The following is a 20958-nucleotide window of genomic DNA, read 5'->3' on the forward strand; positions in this document are numbered from 1 at the left end:
TCCCTTGGTTTTCTGCAATATGTTTGGCAGGAAACTAGCAGAACATCCAGAGAAACAGCATAAACTGCTGAACACAGCTATTTACACCATTTCTTCAGCGGTTAACATCCAGAACCTTTTAATTTTTCAAATCAACTTTTTACTTACAAACTTTTTATTTGTATGAAATTGTCTATGTAATAAAACTAAGTTACAATTTTCCCATGTAATAGCTATGATTGACCTGCTGACATAACCCTGCCAATAGATTCCTATTAAGTTTCATTTGTCCAATTTAGTGGAGGACAGATTTCAGGCCATGCCGATCTGGAACTTTTAAATCAGATCTTCCTAAACTGACTAAAGTACAGTTTAGGCCATTGTATCTTGTGGTGTCAATTGTAGATAAAAATTGAAGAGGATTTGACACAACATGGAATATGTCTCAGTGTAGAATGTAAATAACACAGGGCTTGGTGAAATATAAGTTTACAAAATGAAATGTTTTCGACTGGACTTCTGACCTATATCATTCTGATGAATTGGATTAAATCCCAGAAGAGCAGGATGTTTCAGCTCTAGGTTACTAATGAGGAAATGATCAATTTTCTTCTGTCCTTCTCACTCCCTGACCCAATAACAGTCAGTGACAGACATGTCTTCATGCTTGACCTTAACTAGACTTGGTGTCCCTAATTTTAGATTTCGGAAACTAAATTAGTACTGACTGAACCATTTCAGCTGAAATACGTAATTGTGAACTACAATATCCTCAGGCACATAGATGCTGACAGTTTAAACACGGAATATTAGCTTTGCAAAAATTGGCATTGTTTTGAAACTGGCTGCCTGCCTGTACTCTTCCATTTGTGTTCTGTCAGAGATCACTCAAAAATATAGCTGTATTCAGTTCAGACTTTCACAGACACGCCATACATGACACACATTTTCCACTATGCCTGACTGCAGATATGTTCCTTCTAAAGTACCTATATTTAAACAATATCATTCTGCGCAGTCATGCATCAGTTCTTGGACAGTTAGTTATTAGGTTAAGGCCATTTCTATTTATACTGTATGGCACCTGACAGAAAATGATACAGTTCTAAGTTGATGATAGATGGCTGTACTGAAAATTAATACATTTATGGGGTCCAGTTTGAGGCACGAATGGAGCCATTTCTCACCAGTCAACATTGTATAGACCCTGTTAATCTATACAAGTTCCTTTTTCCTTGTTACTTCCGTTCACATAAAGCACTGACTTCCTGTTGGCTCGAGTTAACTTTGTCACTGGCGGGGTATCCTCGATCTTCTATATATTAAAAATCAATATATGAACAGATTACATGGGACATATATTAGTTATGCAGCCAACTAAATGTGAAATAATTAAAAACAAAGGACCCAATATTCCAGAATGGGCCAAGGCAGACACCCAACAGATCCCTGGATCGGGGTGTGGAACAGTGAGTGGAATCTGCTTCCTCCTTGTTTCTTATGTCCTGTCATTTTCCATTGGGTGGACATAAGTGGATCTTCCACCCGCCCTCTCAAGGGGATATATATGTGGAAGTCCTCCTAACAGTCCCAGGAACTCTATACATTCCACCGTTATAGGGCCACAGGGGAACTCTCGATAGCTGAGAGTTGGTGTGAGTCTCACTGAGGGCCTTTCGCAGGCCCGACATGTTACAAAAAGGAAAGGTAGCTGATCCCAGAGGGAATCCATTCGCTTCTGCAAGAGACCCATTTGCTCCATTGGGAGCAGAAGATACAAAAATAAAGAGTTTTTGAGATTTTCCAATGTGTCCTTTCGGCCATCAGAGCAGCAAGGCACCCCTCTGAGTCTAACCCTAACCCTAGCCCTAACCCTAGGTGGTGGGTGACGCAGAAGTAAATTTTACTGGAACAATGCATCCCCTCCATGTAATTTGGGATGGGGTCTCGGCTTCTCTGCTCGGGTGGATTTAGGATCTGATCTGACACTGTTTTCCAGTGGAGTACATGAATTTTGAGCATAGGCAGTTACTTGCTAAGGACATTCATTTGGTATTTCAGGTTATCGTACATACTCATGTAAAATTTGTCAAACTCAAAAATGCTACCTAAATAACCTTAAAATACTTGCATTGATATAGTGCCTTTCATGATATCTCAAAGTACTTTACAACCAATGAAGTACTTCTAAAGTGTAGTGACTGTTGTAATGTAGTCATGATGTGACTGTTGTAATGTAGTCATAATGTAGTCATGATTTTTCACATCGTTCACCTGACGAAGGAGGTAGCCTCCGAAAGCTTGTGAATTTAAAATAAAATTGCTGGACTATAACTTGGTGTTGTAAAATTGTTTACATGTTGTAACGTAGGCAGACATGGCAACCTATTAGTGTACAGCAATGTCTCACAAATAGCATTGAGATAAATGGCCAGATAATCTGTTTTTGGTGGCGTTGAGCGCTAAACGTTGGCCAGGAGATTTCCCCTGCTTTACTTCAAATAGTGCCATTGGATCTTTTACATCCACCTGAGAGGGCAGACAGGGCCTGGGTATAATAAAAGCTTGTTGTCTGACAGGCAATGATTCCCTCAACCCTAGGACCTAAATTCTTTCTCTCGCTCCATGACAAACTTTCTTGTCTTCCTCTATTTTATCAATACTAATATTGTTATTGCTAAACTTTCCTCTGTTCTTCCTCCTACATCCCATTGATGTCACCCTACACATTCTTCCTTCTCTTTGAAAATCTCACCGTGTTGAAATTGAAGGATAAAGTCACCAATCCCACATTCCCAACGGGAGCTTTGCTCAAACACAGTGCATGGCAGGATTCGGTGCTACAGTGTTATAGCCCTATTTCCAATCTACATTCCCTTTGAGTACGGGTCCCCGTTGGGAGTGCAGGATCATTGAACTTTTGCTGAAGACTTGTTACACCTCCGACCCTCAATCATTCTTTCCCAGTCACTTGGAACTCCTATTTCCCTCAGTCTTTCCTTCCTCCTGCAATTGAGAGGTTTATAAAACTCAAGCCTGATGTCACTTAATCTCTATTTCCTGAATTATTGAGCTCGATTTTAAAAGGGTGGTGGGATGGCAGTGGAGGTGTCAATGGGCACACGACAAATAGTAATAAAAACTTACTGTTCACCATGTGATCACGACTTAATTGGTGCCCCTTAATCTTGTTTCCTGGTTTGCCATCCGAAAGTGTGCAGTGGGCGGACTGCGCTCCCGCATGACAGGCTGTCAGCTGGAGCATCTACATTTAAAGGGCCATTGCTCCAATGGATTTTGTTGTAGCAAAGAGCAAGAAGACCCAATGGAGCAGCACAGGGGCAAGCCTGCTCCAAGATTCAGCGATGCCTCACTTCAGCTGCTACTGGCCGGAGTGAGGAGGAGGAGGGATCTATTTTACCCGGCCGACAGGAGGAAGAGCCCTGCCTCTGCCAACAAGAAGGCCTGGCTCGAGGTGGCAGAGGAGGTCACCAGCAGGAGCAACATCTGCCGCACTTGGGTCCAGTGCAGGAAGCATTTCAATGACCTAACTAGGTCAGCAAAAGTGAGTACACTTACTGATTCACGTGCATTCTGTGTTGCACATCTATCCACCCCCCCCCAACCTCAACTCATTCTGTACTGCCAAGACTACTCCATCACATCACTCCTCACATCCATTTAAGTCTCATCCTCAACATACCTTCACTTCCTGAGCATTTCCTCACCTCCCCATTTCTGACTCCACCACTACCACTCACCCCAATCCTCATCCAATGTGATGTCTCTGTCTTATACTCACCCTCTGATGCATCTCTTTCACGGTCAGCCTCACCCAAAGCAATGCATTCATCAGCTGGCCACTTCACCATCACTCACTCACTCGTCTGTACTTTCAGGGACGCCATGACTGGCACCCCACAAACGTCTGGTGACACAACTTTAACATTCATAACTCACAACATGAATTGATGTTAACAATGCTTGTCATGTTGAACACCTCAGTATGCTCATCACAACATGACACAAGTGTGATGATGTTTAATATTGCCTTCTGTTCTCTTACAGACCATTTAACGACCGCAGGCGCAAGAGGGCGATTCCTCAGAGGAGCTCCCGGCCTCTGAGGGCGCACCGTCACATCTTAGCGAGCCATCCACCAGTGCAGATATTCACACCTCGGTGGGTCCTAGTAGGCAGTTAGTTGGGTTGGCACCTGGTGAGTCACCACACACAAGTGAGCACGAGCAGATACTGGTGGCAGGGGCAGCTGTGGAGAGTCTGCGTCAGTGGGAGCACTCCTCTCCAGGCTCTGCTCAGCTGGACACAGATGCTGAATCCCGGGGGCCATCCTTTAAAAGGAGAATGATCGAGGGACAGCAGAACATTTGCGATGTACTGGAACAGATGGCACACACACTCTCCACAATAGTGCAGAGGATGGAGGAGTCCAACTCCTGCATTAGTGGAATGATGGCCCAGGTACGTGAGGGAATCTCTGAGATTGTGTCACAGGAATGTGAGCAACTGTCTGAGATAGGGTCGCATGTAACTGCTGAAATGTTTGAGATAGTGTTGCAGGCAAGTGCGGGAATATCTGCGATGGAGAGAAGTCTAGCCTCTGTTGAGCTTCAAGCACGGCTCACAAATGAGTCCATTCAGGCCCTGATAAGGGCCATTTGGACTCACGGTGAACAACATTCTGCAGCCTTAAACAGGCAGACAGAAACTTTACAACTGGGCTTTCAAGGCATCACACATGTCCTCCAAACTCTTCTCCAGCAGGGTGGTAGGAGTAATGTGGGCCTGGTCCATTTGAGGGATGATGGCGAAAGGGGACATGGAAGTGGGGACGCCACTCAACACGCTCCCACGTCTTACCCATTGCCCCCCTCTCAACTAGTACCCGCAATGTTGCCTCATCTCCAGGTGGCCGAGTCTGCTCCTGCAAAGGTGCAGGTGGAGTAGTCTTTGGAGGGGCCCTCATGGGCTCCAAAACCCAGAGGCTGTAGGCCGAAAGCATCTAAGCAGTCAGGGCATGAACATGAGCAACCTGCTACTACCTCTGCTGCAGCCACAGGGGATGGACCACGTAGAAGCGGTAGGAAGAGAAAGACTTAGGATTTGTGATCATGAAGGGTATGCACAAGAGTGTCTGACAGACTGTCATGTTTTTCATTCATATTTGTTTTTTGTTAAACTCACATTAAATGTTATCATTTTCACCACTACTGCCATGTCTTGCCCATTCTTGACCGACTTTTGTGATACGGCCCTTTCATGTGATTCATCATGAATGGCAACACTTGATGCCAGCCAGTGGGTCACCTTACAGAGGGTGTATGTGTAGTTGCAGGACTGTTTTGTGCATTGGGCGGGGGGCTGGTGTTGGTCCTGGTCTTTCCAGGTGGTATGAGTGAGAATCCCTACGTGGTCAGTTTTCAGTAAAATATTAAAATGTCTACGTGGCAAAGAAGCAGAATGCAAAATGGTTAGAAAGGGTTAATTAGTTAGTAACTGAGATTGGTACAGGTGGCCTGGCCTCCTGCTGGGCCATATGTTTGCGTAGTCAGCAGGTTTGCATGGTCTTATCAATGTAGAGTCTTTGATGTGATTCAAGGACTGGTCTGAATGTCTCCATGTTTATGGCAGATCAATATAGGTAACGAGCTTAGCCAAAGTTGAAAGACATTCCAAGTTGGAAGGTGAGGAAGTATCCCCTTTGATGTCTAACAGCAACATGATCAGCACATGGACGACTTATGATTGGCCGGAAATAATGTAACCTCGCATGGCAACCTATGCCCGGCTTATGATTGGTGTTGACCCTCGTTAAGTATGTTCCAACCCTATTGATTTGTATAAAAACGTGTGGATTTCTGTATGTTTTTGTTCTTGCTCTGCCAGCATAGAGGGACTCTATCAGGAGTCCAAATCAATGCTGCAGACTAAGAACCCTGCTATTAAAGTTGTGCTGAACTTTAAAATGTATTCGACTTCAGTTATTACTGAACCAGACTGAGGGGAAAGAATCCGGATCGTCATTGGGACTGGACTTTCTGATCGTAGAAGAATCGTTCACATATGAGTGACTCCCTGGCCTCACGAGTAGCCAGGTTAGCCGTTACTCTGCCCATGGGTTCGTCCTCCTCCTCCTGCTCCTGCTCCTCCTCAATGTGGATGGCAGATGTGGATGGTGGATGAGGGCATGAGGCCTCATCAACCGGTACCCCTCCCTAATGCGCCATGTTGTGCAGGACACAACACAGTACTCTAATGTGACCCACTCTTGCTGCTGCATATTGAAGCACTCCCCAGAACGATAAAGGCACCAAACTCACATCTTCAGCAGTCCTATCTCATGTTCAATTATAGACCGATTATAAACTGGTGGCAATGTGGCTGTAGTATCAACGCTGTTGCTTGCTGATGAGGTTCCACAGAGGTGTCATGAGCCATGTGTGCAGGGGGTATCCCTTGTCCCCGAGGAGGCAGCCCTGAAGGGTGTTTGGTTAGTGGAAGAGGACCAGGATGTTGGATTCCCTCAGAATGAACGAATTGTGGCAGCTGCCAGGGAATCTGGCGCACACATGAAGAAATCTTTTCCTGTGGTCACAAGCGAGCTGAGTGTTGATGGAGCGATACCCCTTTCTGTTGATGAACAGTCCTGGCTCGTTTGGTGGTGCTCATATTGCTATATGCGTGCAATCGATTGCATCCTGTAGACGTGGGAAGCCAGCCACAGAGTGGAATCCCACTGCCCTCTCCGTCTGGCTGAGGTCGTCCATGGGGATGTTGACGCACTGTGAAACAAACCATTGGTGACTTGCTTTATGCACATGTGTGCTGTCGACTGAGAGACCCCGGCGATGTCACCGGTGGCACCCTGGAATGATCCGGAGGTGAAGAATTTGAGGGCAGTGGTCACTTTAACTGCGACGGGTGATGCGATGCCACTCGGCCCAGCTGGAAGCAGCTCGGCGTGATGTCTGTGACCACCTGGCGATTCACTCTCAGCCTCAGTATCCACTGCTCCTCAGAGAGGTCCAAGAAGCTCAGCCTCGGTCTGTCGACCCTCTGACGAGGGTAGTGCCTCCTGCAACATTACTCTCTCTGTTGTTTCCCTCTGTGCTCTTGTGCAGGTCCCTGTGGCGCAGCATAGTGTTGTGGAACTACAAGTGGTGGAAGTGCACGCTGTGCCTGGCGAGGATGGTGATATTTCTTTTCCTCGGATGTACTGGTGAATGCAGCCATCGCGCCCCCCCCCCCTGCCAATCCTGATGGTGTCAGTTTGAGGGAGTCCAAAAAGTTGGTAAATATGTGTAAACAGAACAATTCTGAGTGGAAACCAAGAATTTTCAGTCTAAACACAAAGATCTCCCAGCAAAAAGTCTGAGAGAACTATGTGCCCTGCTGCAATAACTCACCTTTTATCCCCAACTGCCAAACAGGGATTTAAATGTCCAAATGGCTGCCGGCTGAAACATGACTTGTTCCCCATGGCGTGTTTCACACAGCACAGGAAACACACTGAGGCAGTGTTGAAATCACTTGCCTTCACTCTTAATTAGATTTATGTACATTTCAAGTTCTTCAATTCCTTGTTTAAATATCGTCCCGCCGGCTTCCGAGTTTGGGAAGGCGCGTGCACCCAGTTGTCGGGATCGTGCGTGTTCTTAGACGTGTTGGAGCCAGGATTTCTGCCCGCTCCTGGAAATCCCGATTTTCTTCGCCCCCCCCACCCCCCGCCCCCAATGCACCCGCAGTTACGTTTTAAAATCGAGCCCATTTTGTCTTCTTTGCTACTCTCTTAAAACTGGGTGGTGTCCTGCACAATAGGCCTTGGCCCTTCACATCGGTTTCTCAATTAAGAAAAATATTCCATGTTGTTTAAATGGGCAACACTATAAATATAAGTACAGCACATGCATGACTGACATTAGATTACAGAGCAAATTCAGTGAGATACCACTCTTGGAGCACAGCCTTGCTGAATTTGCCCTTACATATTCTGATAGAAAGCTCGATGACTATTACTAACTAGTGTGACAGACGTTTAATTTAATACAAGTGAGCAGCAAGCTATCGTTAGCCCAGATATGGTTTTATATTTTGTTTTAAATTTATTTGTTCCTAAGATGTGGACAAGGTTCATTTATTAAAAAAAATCATTCACTCTTAATTACAGCACAGGAGAAGGCCATTCAACCCATCATGCCTGTGTTGGCTCTTTGAAAGCTATCCAATTAGTCCCACTCCCCTTGCTCTTTCCCTATAGCCCTGCAAATTTTTTTCCTTTTCCAGTATTTATCCAATTCCCTCCAGAATGTTACTATTGAATCTCCTTCCACCACCCTTTCAGGCAGTGAATTCCAGATCATAATAACTCGCTGCGTAAAGAAAAAAAATTCTCCTCATCTCCCTCCCCTCCACCCACCCTCGTTCTTTTGCCATTTATCTTAACATCTGTTGAATTGATCAGTTTGGTTGATTATTGACATCTCTCATGCCCAGTCCCTTCCCGCTTCGCTTTAAATGCCGTATTTGGTTTAGGATGGTGGGCTCTGCATCAACAGAGAGACGCAGTGCGACAGACACACAATAACTTGGCCGGATAGCAGTGTACGAGACAAGAATCTTTAGGATTCTCTACCCCAGACGGCTGTGGATGTTGAGTCATTGAATATAGTCAAGGCTGAGATCGATCGATTTTTGGACTCTAGGGGAATCAAGGGATATGGGGATCGGGCGGGAAAGGGAGTTGAGGTCGAAGATCAGCCATGATCTTATTGAATGGCGGAGCAGGCTTGAGGGGCTGAATGGTCTACTCCTGCTCCTATTTCTTACGTTCTTATGAGAGGTCAAGACTGAGGTGATTGTGCGTACGGAAGCAGGTGGTTCTCTTCGCAGTTTAAGCTTTTGTCGTATGAGGAACCAACATACGTGATTGTGGTTTGTTTCGGACACGTTTTTAAAAAACATTATAAAAAGGTGTCAAAATTTCATCAGCACTTTCAGGTAGAACAGGAGCATGAACAGCACTCGCACCAAGGGTAAACTGTTACTGTACACTTTCACACCAGACACTGCAGCAAAACTAACATGAGCAGCTCAAATCCAGTGGTCTAATTTGACTGCTCTTGTTGTAGTGTGAAATTATTATTCATTAGTGATCTTAAAAATGGAGAAAAACCAACATCTCAGGCATCAATGTAGAGCTAGGCTCTTTGAATTAGCATCAGGGTGGTTCAACGGGTAGCACTCTCATCTCCGAGTCCAAGCCCCACTCCAGAGACTTGAGCATAAAATCCAGGCTGACACTCCCAGCGCAGCACTGAGGGAGTGCTGCACCGTCAGAGGTGCCGTCCGTCGGATGAGACCTTAAACCGAGGCCCCGTCTGCCCTCCAAGGTGGGCGCAAAAGACCCCACAGCCGCCACTGGAAGAAGAGCAGGGGAGTTCTCGCCGGTGCCCTGGCCAACATCCAGCCCCCAACCAACATCACTAAAACTTGTATCCCATTTGGTGTTTGTGGGATCTCACTGGGTGCAAATTGGCTGCTGTGTTCACCAAACGGAACATGTGACTGCACTTCAAAAGTAATTGATGAGTTGTGACGTGCCCTGGAGCTTCCTGATGATGTGAGAGGTGCTATAAATGCAAGTTCTTCCTCCCCTCAACAAACATGATAAAATCAAAATAATGTCAACCAATAATTTCAGACTACAAATTTTTCCAATTCACGGTAAATCTTGCCTGAATTTCTTTTTGCTTTGTCTATGTTATTGTATAAATATATTTCCCATCGTTAAATGTAGGTATGATTGGAGAAAGAGGCTTAACAGATTCCACCTTATCCATATTACATCTTTCAATCAATATATAAATTAGTTAACCTGCTAATAAAATGATATTCAGTGTATTTTTGAACCTTGTTTTATCATATCATGTATCGCCTAGAATCAGAATCTGACTGCTCAAACACACATGACCACTACATCACTCTAATACTGGTACACCTGATTAAAAGGATTAATGCGTACAAAATTTTATCAATTAATTTATTTTTATAGTGAATAATTCATTATGACAATTAATTCATTCACAGGGAGGTTTTTTTTTAAAACACTCACTAACGCCGTACCTCTTTTCATAGTTTCAAATCTGTTAATACGAGGTTAAGTGCAACCAAATATAAATAAACGATTTAGTTTACAGAAAGATTCCCAGGCAGAAACTGCAAATTGAAATGTGCAAGAAAAGTAAACTGATTGCCTGCATTATTTTTCCCAATTACGGAAGAATGACATGAACCTATTGACTTGCGTTGTCCCTTAAGGTAGATCTTACCTGTGCTTTGTGAGTACACTGACGGCGGAGGGGTGGTTGGCACTGTACGTGAGGTACAGTGACTTCATCTGATGCATGAGATTGAGCAAGCAGCGACCAAACCTTCTGCTGGGAGTCTGGCAACTTAGCGCATGCCCATTACTAGCTGCCCTGGGAAGATGGTGGATCTTCCAGCAATTGAGCTTACAACTTACCACAATGGTTTAATAGATCACTTCAGAGGTCATTAAGAGTCAACCACATGGTGTGGGACTGGAGCCATGTGTAGGCTATGTGGTGACGGGTTCCTTTCCCCACAGGATTTAACAAACTTGTTGGGCTTTTGCAACAATCCAGCAGCTTTCATGGTTATTTTCTCCAGAAGTATCAGAATTGAATTGAATTCAGCTTCACAACTTATCATGATGGGATTATAACTCCACAATCTCTGAGCTCGTTGTGTATCATAACTGCTACACCTACTACTACCCTATCCTACTTTGCATAATACTTGAGCCCTGGTTGTGTGACTCTGGCGAATGGAGCTGAACACTGTTGAATTGTCAGCAAGCATCCCTATTCCTGACCTTATGATGGTGGGAAGGACATTGGTGAAATGGCTGAAGATGATTGGGCCAAGGACGATTCCCTGAGGAACTCCTGCAGTGAAAATCCTGGGATTGCAATGACTGGCCTTCAACAACCACAACCATCTCCCTCTGTGTCAGCCATGGCTCCAGCCACTGGATGGTGTTCCCATTGACCCCTACTGACCTCAGTTTTACTAGGACTCCTTGGTGTTACACTGGACACGCAGTGGGTGTAATTTGGGTGGGATTCAGCACAACTGGATCCTATTTTTCCATATCAAATTTTTGTCAGCATTTGTTATTGAAATGTGGGAATTACAGTCTCAGCAATCCTGGCACCAGGGATGCCTCTGTGCTCCTATCATCCAGCATTGCTAGGACTGACCAAGGCGTTTTAAAGTTAAAAGGCTGGGATTCCCTTACTGCAAATGATCACAGAACAGTTGAGACTCTTTCAGGCACAACTGGCCCACTCACATTATGAGTGGGCTCCTCTGCTAATCCCCTGAAGCAGGCAACCCGGTTGCACCATAAGTGTCAGAGGCACTCACAAACAGTATGTAAATATCCCCGACCCCGGAATTTGGGATGGGATCAGGGCATTCACGGGGCATGCGGAAGTTCTGTCCCACCCTAGATCTGCCCCTAACAGACCTCCTCTGGAAATAGGGTCCCAAATTTGTTTTTCTCCTCTGAAAAGATACCTCTGCCTGTATTACAATGAGATGTAAGAGGTGCTTGCAATAATTATAAAAATGAAATCCCTTTATACTTAGAAGTGAGTAATGTTGGACAATCTTAACATAACCCACCGGTGGGGAAACTGAAGGGATCGGGTGCAATGCTGGTTTTACACCCTGCCCGATTTTGCTTTTTGTTGAAATCAATAGGGAGTAACATTGGAGGGGATGTAAAACCAGAGTTCTACCCGATCCCGTCAGTTTCCCAATGGGTGAGTTATGTTAAAATTGCCCCCATTGTTTTTTCCCATAATCTCTTGTTAAATCTCTGAAATATCTCTCAATAGTCCCGAGCAGTGACGATCCATTATACTGTGACCCCTGTTGTATTGATTTCTATCCTGTTAGACTGCATTTTGCCAAACTCTGTTATGTCCAGTTGTCCCGCTTTTACCCAGCCTGGCTGCTGGCCCATCTGCTTAATCACATTGGCCCAGTCGGGCTTCAAGTGGTCCTCCTGCAGCCGAGCCCTGAGTGGAGGCCTTGGCCTTTCAGGCTTGATACTGCCTGAGCTAACCTTTGGGGTGGAACGAGGCAGCAATGTTTGTACTTTTAAATCTTAGCCCATGTTCATGCAGCATTAGAGCAACTGCAATGATCTGGTCTCTGGAGGTAATATCTCCATTTTGGCCCAAGTTGCAGCTGCAGTCCCAGCTCTACCTGTTGAGCCATCGGGTCTTGATCCTGGGGCCAATGCAATCCCCCCATCTCTGCCAACACTGACATCTTCCAACCATTGGAAGGAGAGTAAAAAGGAGATAAAATCCACAATCTTACGACAACGAGAGATGGAAAGGTAGAAATGCAATAAGGGTTCACTCTTCTCATTTGTAAACAGGAAGGAATAGATTATGAATCCATAAATCATCAGCGTTTTTTGGATTAGTTGGTGTAAAATTTGCAGCAATCAACATAATTTGTGTACTTCAGGTAAATCGAATATGTTTGATGCTTTGCCAAACTTTTGATTAAATAAAGAGATAGGTAGATAGATTGATGGATGAATAAATAGGGATAGAGAGCCAGATAGAAAAAGTGGGATACAGGGTAAGATAGAGATAGATAGATCAATAGATAGATAGATAGATAGATAGAGCTAGAGAGATAAATAGATAAATGGATAGATAGCGAAGTAGTTAGGTAGAGATATAGAGAGACAAGCGGACAGATAACTAAGTCAGAAAATGTTTTTAAGTAGCTAGAACATCATATATTAATAATGCATAATGACGTAGAATATCATACTACTGATGGCATATTACTAATATTCCTTCATTATCATTACTCCTAGATATCTGCATAACTTGTGCATTCTGTTCCGTTATTAAACATGCATGACCACTGCACTGGTAGTTTGCAGCCACCAGAGTGGCAAATTAGTTAAAATGTTGATGCCAAACATAGTCAACTATATTATCGCCATATATAGACTGCCCACAAACTAACACAAAATAAATTAAAATAAAGTTGGGGAAGTTCGTATGAGTTGCTCCCGCTTCGTCGGCGTTACTTAAAGAATCATAGAATCATAGAAAGTTTACAGCATGGAAAGAGGCCATTTGGCCCATCGAGACTGCGCCAGCTCTATGCACGAGCAATCCAGCTAGTCCCACTCCCCCGCCCTATCCCTGTAGCCCTGCACATTTTTCGTTTCAAGTATTTATCCAGTTCCCTTTTGAAGGCCATGATTGAATCTACCTCCACCACCCACTCGGGCAGTGCATTCCAGATCCCAACCACTCACTGTGTAAAAAAGCGCAGTGGCAACTCCGTTTACCTGCATAACCTGGGGAAGTAAGGCTGATAGAGCGGAAGCAGTTCAGAAGAGTTTCCTGGCCAAAAACAGTGCATAATGTATGAGTGTTTATGTATTGTACAGAAAGTAAATCACTCATGTTGCTGCTTATGTAACTAACTCATTCTTGCATGTTCATCAGTTCAAAAGGCCATTGCCACTCTGATGGTTTATTTTACATAAACTACTGGCCCCTGGCATCCTCTATTTCTGACTCATGAAAGGGTTTTTGTAATGCACTGTTTCAGGTTTAATACAGTAGCAGCCTGTTTGTGGGTGCCCTATCCATGAGAGCATCATTGTAAGAGGAACATGCACTAAGGCACCTTTCATTCTGGGGTGTTTGTTTAAGGGCAATGACTGGACAACTTAAACATTTGTATGCTATTTGGGAGATTGTGAATGTTTTAGAGCAGGAAAGGGCTATGGACGTGACATTAAATAGGCTGAACAAATGAGAAAGCAGTGTACTGAAATGCTGGTCAATATTTCTCAGAACGATTTATGTTGAAAATCTGCACAGTGCTTCACTCGTGAAAGGTCTCTCTGAAGCTGCGATACTGTGATAGCAGCAGTTAAATGCCTAGGTCATATTTCAAGTGAACATTGTAATTTTTTGAATGCTAGGAATCTACACATAAAAACAGTAAGGTTATTAAAGGTGCAGCAGACATCGAAGTTCATTGCAATGTTTACTTTTATGAACTTTCCTCTTCACCTCTCTTCTGAAGATTCTCCTTTTCTGTTCTGCCAACGGGGGTGAGGGGAGTTATGCGAGGGCAGAGGGTGGGGGGAGTTGAGGCATTCCACCAGTTCCCCCGCGCACCCCCCGCCCAAGCCGATGTCACTTCTCGGCTTTGCTACCTCTAGAAGTGATGATGGGCGTATAATATGTCAGGCCAAATATGAATCATAGAATCATTGAAATTTACGGCACAGAAGGAGGCCATTCAGCCCTTTGTGTCTGCGCTGGCCGAAAAAGGGCCATCCAGCCTAATCGCACTTTTCAGCTCTTGGCCTGTGGCCTTGTAGATTACAGCACTTCAAGTGCATATCCAAGTACTTTTTAAATGTGATGAGGGTTTCTGCCTCTACCACCCTCCCAGGCAATGAGTTTCAGATCCCTACCACCCTCGGCTCCCCCCTAATCCTTCTACCCATTACTTTAAATCTATGCCCCCTGGTTGTTGACCCCTCTGCTTAGGGAAATATGTCCTTCCTATCCACTGTATCTAGGCCCTTCATAATTTTATACACCTCAATTAAATCTCCTCTCAGCCTCCTCTGTTCCAAAGAAAACAACCCCAGCCTATCTAATCTTTCCTCATAGCTAAAATTCTCCAGTCCTGGCAACATCCTCGTAAATCTCCTCTGTACTCTCTCTAGTGCAATATGGGTGAGCATATTATAATAAGACACAAATAACAAGGTGACGTCATAGTTCCTATCACTTGTGCATTAGCAATACTGGGCACAAGAAACGCTGGGGTATTCTTGATGTTCAGCGTTGCAATGTGCCTCGGGCAGAAGCGGGTGTTTAAATTATGAAGGGTCACTTGACTAAAGCAATTGACAACAGAGCAAAGTGATTGCAGTAGTCAAAGCAGCAATAGAAAAAGGTAAAGTTTGAAGCAATTATTTTGGTGGTTCACTGTGCCTGTCAGACACCCGAGTAATCAAAAACAAAAAAATTCATCTAGCGTACATACCTGCTGAAATCTTCATTATCCATTTCTCTCAGCACTTTTAGATACTGCAGTGTTTAATTTCCTTTGGCACTGATAACTTAAATGCATTGTCATAAAACTTCATTGTGCACTACTTTAACAGTTATTAACCCACTTGTGGTAAATGTTAAAATAGCGCACAAAGTTGTTTTATGCAAACACATTAATGGGCCCATTTCCTTCCCCTCTGGCCTGTACCTTCCGCTCCCCGGGACTGCCACATGGTATCATGGCAGCAGGCCCCAAGTGCACCAAATGGAGGCAGTGGGCCTTTTAACAGCCTCCACTCCTTTCACGTTTCCACCACACTTCACTTGCTGAAGGCCATGGGCCTGGCTGAGGCCTTCAGTGGATGAGTTGGACCAACCTTTGTTGCCCTGTAAATCCCTTTTAGATGTCTGTGGCCCTCTTCTGGTGCTTTCAGCAACAGTCCTTCATATTCCAGGAAACTGAGCCGGGGTCACGGTAGGATTAGAAAAATCCAGCCCATCTTGTTAATGAAAAGTTCTGAGTACGATTTACAAAGGTAAGAGTGCAGAGCTATAAAAGAAAATCTTCCATGTTTCCGAAGTTCCATAGAATTTTAGAATTAATTTTGGTTGTGTTTTATATATTAACATTGCAATGGATTCCTGTGATTTGCCTAGTTGGCTAATAATTAATGATAGCAATATATATTTCCAGTAGAATTTCCTGTGGTGAATTCAAAAAATGTTGTTTGATAAGATCAGTCTCTGAAGTGCAGTCACTGTTGTCACGTGGGCTAACACGGCAGCCAGTTTGTGCTGGGCAAGGCCCCACAAACAGTAAATGAGATGAATGACCAATTGATCTGTTTTTGGTAGTATTGGCTGAGGAAAGAATGTTGGCCTGGACACCAGGGGAACTATCTGCTTTTCTTCAAATAGTACCATGTGATCTTCTGCATCTACCTAAACAACTAGAACAGGCAGACGGGACCTCAGTTTTAATGTTTCATCAAAATGACAGTACCTCTGACAACGCAACTACTCCCTCTAAGGTGTCAGTCCAGATTACGTGCTCAAGTTCCAGAGTGGTGCCTGAACCCACAAATTTTCAGAGTCAGAAGCAAGAGTACTAAAAAAAAAATCAACATAAATAAACACTGCAAAAAAAAAAGGTTGTGCCTTCAGAAATGGGAACGGGTTTTGTCAGCACACATAGATTAGTTTTTATTACAACTTAAAAACCTGACAATTTCCAGTATCAATAACGTTATGATAATATTTTCCAATTGTTTTGTTCAGTGTCCCCCAGCTAAAATTGTTCTATCTGATGGCCACCTGAGCAATGGTAGAGGTAGAGCGGTGTACATGAGGGTACATTTTTGTGAGGCACTGCTGCACTGAAAGAGCCTCAACAAAATTCACCCTACAAATAAGGTTAAGGGAGAATGACAAGAATTATTGGTCCATGCCTGAACTAACTTTTTTTTAAACCTTAAGTTAGTGTTTTTGCAGAGCTTCATGGAGGCACCCCCAAGTCTTCAACTTGTTGTTCTTGTGCATACTGATGCTCTTGTGTGGTTTTCTGACCGCTAAGCCTACAACTAAAACCGAAAATGTTTCTAAATATACTGCGGGCCCACCGTTCTCTGAGACAAGCATGGATGTAGCTAGTCGAGTTGCTATGCTGCTAATGGTTAGCTTGTTGCCTGGTATACAATTACAATAGAGCAATTACCCATCGCTGTGTATAGGTGCGTATAGCATCAGCCATTGTAAACGCTAGTGAGCAGCCACTGAGCCAGTGGAAGACTCTTGTAAGTAAAAGGGTTTAAGTTTGAAATACCATCTGAAAATGTCTCCACCTCTATGCTTTAAAAAAGAGTTAAATGACAGAGGGGTAGATTTTAACTTTATGCGATGGTGTGAAATGAGCTGAAGTCAATGGAGATGAAAATCGGGAGAGATGTAAAACTAGCTGCCGATTCGCTATCACCCATTTTACGCTATCGCACAAAGTCAAACTCTACTCCAGATAGAGAGAGAGAATGAATTTGCATTTACATAGTGTCTTTCACATCCTCAGAATGTCCCAATGCTGTCTCAGGATGTGCTTCACAGCCAATTCATTATTTATGAAGTGCAGTCACTATTGTTAAGTAAGTAAAAGACCACAAGCAGGCAGGTAAACAGGCAGCCATTCATACTGGTATGGGCGCATCAACCTTTCAACAAGCACACTGCTCTATACAGCACCATGAACTTACATAAATTACTGAGCACATTACCATGCAACTATCCAGGTTGTCACACAGCATTACATACCATTAGAGAGCAATATCAAAAATCTGAATAACACAACATTTAACAAATGGGATAAAAGGGAATAAAAATGGCAAATGCTGGAAAAAATCTGACATAAAGAAGAAAATAGACAGCACGTTCGTCAGTATCTGACAAGTAAGCTATAGAGAGCGTAGATGAACATCAAGGCGGAGAGCCTTGATTCAAACTGATATAACTAATGGGTTGCTGTATTGTCAGAGTATAGAGAGGTAGAATTATACCCTGCACTTCAGTCACTGGGAGATTGAACACATACGATTAATACTGGCCTTTAACCTGTAGTGTGGAAATTCGTAACATTGCTTTTTCTGCTTGTTTCAACATTTTGTATAAATTAACTCACATTTCTGCTACTTGCTGACAGTTCCAGGAAATGTTTCTCCAACTGCCTTAAACTAAAGTAAATTCAGAGGGAGTGTGTGTTGCAATCTTTCCCTTCTCCTCCCCACTCAGCCCAAACCAGGACCGAATATCTCGAGCATGTTGGTAACTATGATGTATATCCTTTAGAATTAGCTATTGAATACTTTTTCTGAATCAGAAGTTGGACTGCGGTCATGTAATTTGGAGGATTGGTAACACTCATCCTACAGCGGCCTAGTAGATGTGGCAATAAGTTTGATTCATCTTTATTTTAATAATTTGATGTTAATTTAGTACTTAGATAATCAGTTTGCGTTTTCTTGAAAAGCAAACACAGTTCAGGCTATATAAATTGTAAATTAGTGGTATGTATATCTGAAAGGAAAAGCCTGCTGAGTCCACAAATTTGTGATGGCTTTCTCAGTTCAACATTTATCTGCAATACAAATAAAAAGGAAAATAATAACAAATCTGAAGTGAAGACAGAAACTGCTGGAAATACACACATCAGCTTTTCATCAGCATCTGTAAAGAGAAAAGACGGGTTAATGGAGATGATTTTCACCCTATCCGGCCAAGTGAACAGTTAAAATCGCCCAGGTTACTTACCCGCCGGGAAAGCGGCCAGGATCCCGCCGTTCGTCTCCCAAACAGGCAGCAAGGATACCCGCCTAAAGCTGGCAGGGTCCTTCTTTAGGTGACATAAATGGGACCCAATTGCAATTTTAACTCAGCCCTGAGCAGGGAAGCTGCGGTGTTCCTGTCAGGTTGAACCAGGTTCGAAGAAGATTTGCCTTAGAAGAGGCCAAATAAGGTAAGATTTAAGTGCACCTCGGGCCCCAGAAGGAAAGCTTAGGATTTCCCTGCACCAGACTTGCCCCCCTGACCACCCCCCCCCCCACACCGCCCGAACACGAGACCCCCTCAAGACACCCTTGGAACCCAATCCCGCCACCTATCTCGTGTTGGCGGGCGGCTTCTGGATCGTGTGATTTTCCGTCTCTACCCACCGACTTCCTGCCCAGCGACATGTTAATGGGGTCCAGGAGTTAAAATTCTGCAACTCACCTTGCCATCCACCCAAACAAAACCCACCCGGAGTTAAAATTGGGGCAAATGTTTCGAATGTGCACCTACCCTTCATCACAACTGGAAACTGGAAGATAATTGAGGCTTTTGATGGAACTGTGAAGAAATGTTGTGTATAATTACCACTGAGAGTACAAAGCCCATGGCCGGGACTAAGTTATGGCAAAAGAGTGAGAGGAGCTCCGAGGAAATTTCTGGCCCCTATTACAATTTGGTTTCATAGACTTATCATTAGGCCCATGTTTGAGGTGTCAGCTTTTCTGAAGCTGTTGGTCACTTTTCGCCAGGTGGGCAGGGATGGGGAGGGAGCGTTGAAGTGTTGAGCCACAGGCAGTTCAGGATCACACTTGTGGACAGAATAGAGGTGTTTAGCCAATGTGGGGTGAGGGGGTGATGATTTTTGGGGTGGGTGCTGTACAGGTGCGATATCGGTGCTGCACCTGTGGCGCTCGACCAACACAGCAGTCGGATGCCAGAACCACTTCCAGGTTCAGGCCTCATTAACATTTTGTCAGCGAGCTGCGGGTGCCAGAAGATTTTTGTGGGGTCTGGAGGAACAGTCCTCCTCCTCCTGGCCCCATAAAAATCTTTATGGTCCTTTAAATACCGTTGGATGTCAGAGATCCCACGGCATTATTTTGAAGAGCAGGGGAGTTCTCTCCGGTGTCCTGTTCAATATTTATCCCTCAACCAACATCATTAAAAATTATCTGGCCATTATCTCACTGCTGTTTGTGGGACCTTGCTGTGTGCAAATTGGCTGCAGTCTTTCCGACATTATAATAATGTCTGCACTTCAAAAAGTACTTCATTGGCTGTGAAGTGCTTTGGGACGTCCTGTGGTTGTGAAAGGTGCTGTATACATGCAAGTCTTTCTTTTCTTCTTTCTTCTCAATGTCTGGAGAAATGGGACTGACATGCGACGAGCACCCTTCGCCCATTTCTCCTTAAAAATTGCAATCGGGGTCTGACAACAGTTTCTAATTGGTAGTCTTCTCACCTGACTACAGTTCAGCATAGTTAACAGATAACGGTTATTTCAGAGAACCATTGATGAAAAGCATGAAAGGTTTAAAATATGACACAGATTTAATGTGTGATGCCACTACAAGCACAACTTTTAATTGAAAAGTTAGATATTTCCGACTATCTTCTGGAATTCAGAATTTCATTCATACTACTAATTTCAATGAAAATCTATTCTGCACCCCACCGTTGTTACTATCACTATATGACAAGCGTACACTTTGATTATTTTTACAAGATTTTCAGTGCTCAGGATGACTCAATCGTTATTTTGAATTTACTGGGAAGAGGATGTTTATCTTGATGTACGTCTATAAATCTCATTCTAAATCACTGCGGTTTGTACTTCCAAGGATCAAAGTCATAAATTTCAGAGCCTGGCTGCTATCACGTAAACATATCATCCATGTCTGCCTGGTTCAGTTGGTCGCACTCTCGCCTCTGCGACAGAAGGTTGTGGGTTCAAGTCCCACTCCAGAGACTTGAGCAGAAGATCTAGGCTGACACTCCAGTGCAGTACTGAGGGAGTTCTGCATTGTCAGAGGTGCTGACTTTTGGGATGAGACGTTAAACTGAAGCCCTGTCTGCCCTCTCAGGTGAACGTAAAGGATCCCATGGCACTATTTGAAGAAGAGCAGGGGAATTCTCCCTGGTGTCCTGGCAAACATTTATCCCTCAACCAACATCACTTAAAAACATTATCTGGTCATTGTCACATTGCTATTTGTGGGACCTTGCTGTGTGCAAATTGGCTGCTGTGTTTCTCTACATTACAACAGTGACTCCATTTCAAATGTATTTCATTGGCTGTAAAGCGCTTTGGGATGTCTTGAGGTCATGAAAGGCACTATATAAATGCAATTCTTCCTTTTATGTGACTCAGATCAGTGGAATTTATATTTTAATTAAAAAGGAGCTGCTCTTTTCCTTTACCATAGCATCTTTTTGATGATTATTAGTAAAAGAAAATGCTTTACAATGCTCTAGTGGGAGTTCAGTTACTAATAAT

The sequence above is a fragment of the Heptranchias perlo genome, chromosome 5, assembly GCF_035084215.1.
Source record: "Heptranchias perlo isolate sHepPer1 chromosome 5, sHepPer1.hap1, whole genome shotgun sequence".
Lineage (NCBI taxonomy): Eukaryota > Metazoa > Chordata > Chondrichthyes > Hexanchiformes > Hexanchidae > Heptranchias > Heptranchias perlo.